The following is a 7,370-nucleotide window of genomic DNA, read 5'->3' on the forward strand; positions in this document are numbered from 1 at the left end:
TCCCATCACACTCTCCCGGGGTCATTCACAGAGGGATTCTCCCTCCACACCGCCCAATCACACAGTCCCTTGGTCAGACACAGAGTGAATCTCCCTCCACGCCGTCCAATCACACAATCCCGGGGTCAGACACAGAGTGATTCTCCCTCCACACTGTCCCATTACACTCTCCCGGGTTCAGACACAGTCTTTATCTCTTCGCACTCCGTCCCTTCTCACGCACCCGGGTACATTCACTGAGAGACTCTCCTTCCACGCATTTATTGACGATGCTTCATTTCACAGCGTTTTATTTACAACTCTATTCACAACCGTTACCGAACATATAGGATCGGAAAATGTGTAGACCGGTGAGTGTTGGACTGGCGCATGCCTGTGGTGTTGGCGTGGGTCAGTGGGATCTATCTGGGGAATAACACGGGACTGTGATGTAGGATTGGGGCAATGGGAATAGTTTGGGGATTAATTCATGGCTCTGGGGAGGGTGCAAGACAGTGTTGTTGGTACCACTGTACTGACACGGGGCTGAGGAGAGTGAGTGTGTCAGTCGGATTTGTTACTGTCGGGAAGTGCGATTTATTTGAGGACCGGACACCCGTTTGCAGGAGAGTATGCGAAGGTGGGAATCGTTGGTGGACTGACACAGGCCTCAGGAGGGAATGTGGGCACATTTAATATTTGGGAGTCTGACACGGGGCTGTATGCGTGCGTTATTTATATTTTTACTGTCTTGTGTAATTGTTTAATCCTCTTTGACAGGACAGTGGAATCTAATCTCCTGTGTACGGTGAAAGATAGAAAACACACCGGCACTCGGTATAAATCGTACGGAAGGAATTACAAATGTAATGATAGACACTATTTCATCTGCGAGAAGTCTGCACCTTTGTTCCCGGATGTTCTTGAAAAGATACTTGATCTCTGTCAAGAGCCCGTGGGTCCGACTTCCATCAAGTGACCACCCGTATTTCGCCGCCATCTCTCCCCAACTCTCACTCCCCTATCCTCTCCCAATCTGCCAACCTCTCTGACTCATTCTCCTCGCCCACCCTTGTCCCCATTCTCTCCCCTGCTCTCCTTCGCAACTCTCTATCCCCAAATATCCCGCTGCTTATCGCCATCTCCCACTCTATTTCTCCTTTCCCTACGCCGTCCTTATCATACTCACGTCCTTTCCGCTCTCCCTTCTCTTTCCAGCCTATCTTTCCCTACTCTCTGCACACCCACTCTCATCTTCATTCTGTGCCCTCTGGTTATTGATTACTCCAACCTTGGGGAAACATTCTGTGCACATTCACCTTATCTGTGCCCCTAGTGGATATATACGCACCTGCCAGGTCATCTCTACCCTCCAAAGGAATAAAGTCACATCTTTCCTTACTTCTCTCATAACTCAGTCTATCTAGTACTGGAAACAACCTCGACAATCTCCCTCTGCACTCCTTCCAGCGCAGTGGCATCTTTTCCACAGCAGTGGGACCAAAACGCAAGCACGAACGTCTTGTACAATTGCAACGTGTCCTGGTGAATCCAGTGCTCAGCGCCCTGAGTGATGACGGTCCGGGTGCCGAATCCCCTGTCTAACGGTGTCGCTTGTTGTCCACCATAATCACCGCCTGATTTATTATCTGAGACTGGTAGATAACCGGTAATTTGTTTATTTGCAGCATCATTATCATTAAAGTGCTCAAATATAAGATTAAAGTCAATAAAAAAGAAATTCTAAATACTGCAAGAAGGTGAATATTAAGTCAGTGTTTACGTGTCGAGGAAGCGCTCGCAATTTGATGACGGAGGGGAAGCAAATCATTTAATTCGTTGAATATCGGTCATCAGGCTCCTGTATCCCCTCCTGGACGGTACTAGTGAGCACAGGGCAGTTCCCGGGTGGCGGGGGTCCTCAATGATGGATGTGATCTTCTCGATGTATCGCCACATGCAGATGTCCACTTTGGCTGGAAGGGTTGTGCTCGTCATGGGTCCGTAACCCTCTGCAGCCACCGGCGACCCTGGGTGTTGCCGCCTCCACACGAGGCGGGCATGCGACACGCCAGAAAGATCTCCACCGCTGCCATCCATTCCGTGACGGGAGAGCTACCGATGGCGGTGAAGGCAAGTGCCGAGTACGGTCCAGAATGCACTCCGAATCAGGCACGAAATAAACAGGACGTCACTGGTGAAATCCAAAGGTAAATTTACAAAGAGCGGCGCAATAAATGGATCTCTTACGGTAGAGCACTGAGTGCTCAGCACGGGACTTTACCGATAGACATCCCATGGCGGAACATTGGTTCAGAATAGCTGGCAGTCTGAGTCTAAGAGGGAAAGTGACAGCGAGGAATGGGAGTGTTGAAATCTGAAAGCCTGAGGCCGTTCAGTCGGGATACGACACCTTCTTCCCGTCTGCCTGAATGTGTTCACCCAGTGTAGATCCTCAGAGATGCTGACTCCCAGATTCCCAGGGACTTCAAATCAGAGGATAGTGGCGCAATTCAGACAATTGGCTCATCGGGTCTGCTCCAGCATTTGATCTTGGCTGATCCACTTCAGTCTGAGTCCCAGTCAAAATCTGACATAACGATGCCCAGTAAACTCTCCTCCACGGCCGCTGGAGGCAACGAATTCCACAGAATTCTCTCCGGCTCCCAATCTCCGTGTAAATGGACATCCCTCCATTCTGAGGCCGAGCTCGCTTGTTTTAGTATCGCCCCCTGCCCCACCTTAGGAAGCCTCTCTCCACAGCCACTCTATCGAGATCTCCAACATTTCACAGGTTTCCGTGAGGTCATCCCTCATTCTTCTGAATTCCATTGAGTACGGACCCGTAGCAAAAGCTCCTCCTCTGATAAGCGTTTCAATCCCGGAATCATTTCCGTTCACCCGCGTGGAACCCACTCCACACTCGTTCAGTGTCGGACATCAGTATCTCCTCCCTGATGGTACAAGTGGGCACAGGGCAATTCCCGGGTAGCGGGGGTCATGAGTGATGGATGCGATCTTCTCGAGCTGTGTCGGGTTACATCCTGGTGTACCTCTATATCACGGTTTCTGATGAGTTCCAATCACTCTCTTCTCTGTCTACAGAACAGCGAACGTAGATCAGAGAGGAGAACAGACACTTCGGCTCATAAATGTGATATATCTAGCAAACAAATCCCTACTTCTGACATCAACTCCGTCTCCCTCAGTTCCCTGCACACCCACCTGCCTGTTGAAGACCCCCTTAACCGCCTCTCTGAATCTCCCTCCACCACCAGCGCTGGCAGAACGTTACAATCACAATCCACTCTCTGTGACAACAGAAAGTTACCAAACTCATATCCCTTGAAATTACCCACTTTCATCTTGATACGATCCCTCTGCGATTAGACATTCCATCCTAGGGCTAAAAATATCTGCGGTCTGCTTTATCTGTGTCTCTCGTAATGATACAAACAACTGTCAGATGTTCCCTCAGACCGCCCCGCTCCAGACAGAAGTAACTCTCTATTCGTGGCAGCGCCCCAGTGAAACCTTTGGTATCTCTCCAAAACAATCCATACTCTTCCTGTAACGGGGCGACAGGAAATGAATTAGTGAACTCGGGAACGTCAGCCCCAGTTACAATCCCAATCTACTTTGTCCGTCTGTTACTCGGCACCACAATCTGGTACACTGTTGTCTTTCTCTCCTTCAAAACTTCCCACTGTTGACCGTATGGGCCCGTCCCTTCGAGACTGAGGTTCAATAGCGCTTGAGCTCCAACGTACCAACTACCCCTTTGCCAGGAAACATCCTGACCCCAATAATGTTGACCTTCCTCCAATTCAGAAACGGCACCGAAGGTCATACCTGTCCATTTCCATAATGAGCTTACATCTAATGGCATTATCATCACCAGATGCAAATTGGTCCCCGACACAAACTTATATCCCCGCCTGTTCCCATTCCGCACTAGAAAATAAATTGGTGCACTCACTCGTTAGGACTTTATACGTATTGATAAAGGAACTTTTCTTGAGAACATTTGACAAACTACCAAACTCGTCCTTTGACTATCTGGGGCTCACACCCAATACCTAAAAAATTGAAATCACACTTTATCGCAATCTTAAGTTTCTTGCAAGAGACTGCGAACTCTCTACAGGTCTGTTCCTCTGAACCCACAGGACTGTTCGGTGGTCGATAATGTAGCCCCATGGCCGAGTCCATACCTTTCTTATGTTTCAGTTCCGACTATAAAACCGCACTGAGACGAGACGGGGCACTGCCGTGATGTTATCACTGACTTGTAAAACCGCCTCTTCGCTCTTGAAATATTCCCAGATTAGCACGACTGAAACAGCGGAAACTAGAATTTTGAGCAAACGGTACTGTCCCTGTTGCAGTCAAGTTTCACTAATATCTACAGTGTCGGACTTAGAGGCGTTAACCCCTGCACTGAGCGCATCTGCACTTCGAACAACACTTCTTGAATTGAAACGTACGCAGCTCAGAACAGGAATACCCGCAGGCTGCACTTTTTGCTTCATTACTTTGCCTGTGTTCTTAACAACGTCTGTCCCAACAACCACTCAAATATCTGTAATGGCGTTCTTGTTTTCATTCCATGCAAATCTGGTTTTTACCACCGCTTCCCATTATTTGATGGCAAACCTGACCGCTGGGATATTAGTTTCAATCGAGTTCAGGTGTAAATTGAGAGAGTTGCACATTGGAGAGGAAAGGAAAGAGCTGAGCAAGGTGGGTCGGTGAGGCTCGGCCTCCAGGCAGGGGTCTGTGTTGCCCCCCCCCCCAGTGTTCGCTTGGCAGAATACAATCTCTGTTCTGAAGAATTGTAGTTTACCGTGGCCTTCAAAGTGACCAGTGACCAGTGACTTCAAGCAGTGTGTGTGTGTGTGTGTGTGTGTGTGTGTGTGTGTGTGTGTATACATACATACTGCTTGAATATATTTCACTGATATCCTACATATGCTTGCTATCTTTCTATTTTATACATATTATGTATGAATTATGCCGTGCGGGACTGTTGGTGTTGTGTCTTGAAGCTGGGCCCTGGCTGTATTCATGGTCATACCTGTGTGACGGAATTGCAATTAAACTTAAATGGAATTGAATTGAAATGATATGAAACCGTCTCGTCTGTAGATGTCGCACCTTCCGTGGAAGAGAGACCGGTGATGCACATATCTGAAGACCTAGATCCAACCCTAACGCTTTAGCCACTTCTTAAACTGAATGTTATTTCTACTTTTTTCCTCACCTGCGCATACATAAGTTTAAGTCTTCTTACCTCTATATATATAATCTATATATATATATATATATATATAGGTATTGCTGCTGCTCTGACTGCGATTATAAAGAAGGAAACGATAATTAAACTGAAAACAAATCAAACAACAGTTTGTTGCCTCTCTGATCCTAGACTCCCCTCCTTGGATTCAAACAGATAAACCCTCTGACTTCAACTCAAATCCAAATATCCAATTTCCCACCACTCTTTCCCTCGTCCGTCTCAGCTCTCTCTCTCTCTCTCTCGCACACACACAGACAAACACACACACACACACACACACACACATTCAAACACTGAGTGAGCATCTCTCCACACCGTCCCATCACATATTCACTGGGTGATGCTCCCCCCACACAATCCCATTCCGCACTTCCGTTGTCAGTCAAGTGCTAAAGCTCCCTATGTACTGTCCCATCACACACTACCGTGGTCAGTCACAGACAGAAGCTCCCTCCACAACGTCACATCAGACATTCCCAAGTTTAGACACTGAGTCATGCACCCTCCACACCATCCCATTACGCACTTCCGTTGTCAGACAAGTACTGAAGCTCCCTACATACTGTCCCATCACTCACTACCGTGGTCAGTCACAGACAGAAGCTCCCTCCACAACGTCACATCACACATTCCCAAGATTAGACACTGAGTCATGCACCCTCTACACCGTCCCATTACGTACTTCCGTTGTCAGACAAGTACTGAAGCTCCCTACATACTGTCCCATCACACACTACCGTGATCAGTCACAGACAGAAGCTCCCTCCACAACGTCACATCACACATTCCCAAGGTCAGACATAGAGTGAAACTCCCTCCACACCTTCCTTCTCTGTGACAACAAAAAATTGCCAAACTTATCGCCTCTCACCTAAATGCAGGTACTCTGGGATTAGACATTTCCACCCTAGGGGTAAAAGATACAAGTTATCTGGTCTACCTGCGTCTCGTTTTGTTATAAACCTCAAAGAGAAACTTAACTCGTGGTTAAACCTATCCTTTTCCATAATTACCCTGTATCTAATGGAATTACCATCACTAGATGCAAAGTGTTCGCCGACACAAACTTTTGACCCCTGGCGTGTCCTATTCGATAGGATGAGATCAGGTATGGCACTCTCTCATTGGGACATTAATCTACTAATAAAAGAACCTTTTCTAACTGAATAAGAAAACTATCCCAGTGGTCCTTTCACAGTGTGAGGCTCACAGTCAGTACCAGGAGTGTTAGACTCACCCGATGTCACAACCTGATGTCTCTGACAACAGACTCCGAACTCTCCACAGGTTTGTTCCTCTAAATCCCCAGAGTGTTCGGTGGTCCATAATATAGCCCCCTGAACGAGTTCATACCTTTATTATTCCTCAGCTCCAGCTTGAAAGACTAGCCTCAGCCTAAATTATATATACATTATTACGACTAAAGCAGCGGTAAACAGGAAGGCTGAGCTGACAGATCTCCTCTCCTGCAAACAAGACTTACTGATGGCTAAACCATGTTTCCAGTCGTTGTCACCTACCCTGAGCCCATCTGCCTTTCGTACAATACTTCCTGCATTGAATCGTACGCACTTCAGAATACGTGTCCCAGCAGGCTCACCCTTTGCGTCCTGAGTTTGTTCAGCTGTTACCAACATTTGTCCCATCCGACTGCACTGTCTGTTATGCCAATTTGGTTTTCATCCCCTGCAACTCTACACCGACCCCTTTTTTAATGACAAACCTGTCCGCTGGGATGTTAGACGCACCACAGTTCATGTAGAAACTGAGAGAGTGCAAATGATAGAGCTGCACAACATGGGGGTGGTGCGTCGTTGCCTCCGGAACATAGCCTGTGCTGCCCCCCAGTGTTGGTTCGGCAGAAGACAAGCATTGCTGTGGTAGATTGCAGATTACGGAGGCATTCAAATTCCGTCGGGCCTCAAGCTGCCAATATATAAGCGCGTGTATGTGCGCCACTGTGTAAATATTGCGTGAATGAATTTATCTGATATCCTACTTGTGCTTTCTATTTTTCTGTTTGGTTCTATGTTATTTGTTCTTTGTGCCGTGTGTGACTCTTGGTATTGCGCTTTGCTGCTTGATCCTGACT

Source organism: Hypanus sabinus, unplaced genomic scaffold (assembly GCF_030144855.1).
Source record: "Hypanus sabinus isolate sHypSab1 unplaced genomic scaffold, sHypSab1.hap1 scaffold_1659, whole genome shotgun sequence".
Classification (NCBI taxonomy): Eukaryota; Metazoa; Chordata; class Chondrichthyes; order Myliobatiformes; family Dasyatidae; genus Hypanus; species Hypanus sabinus.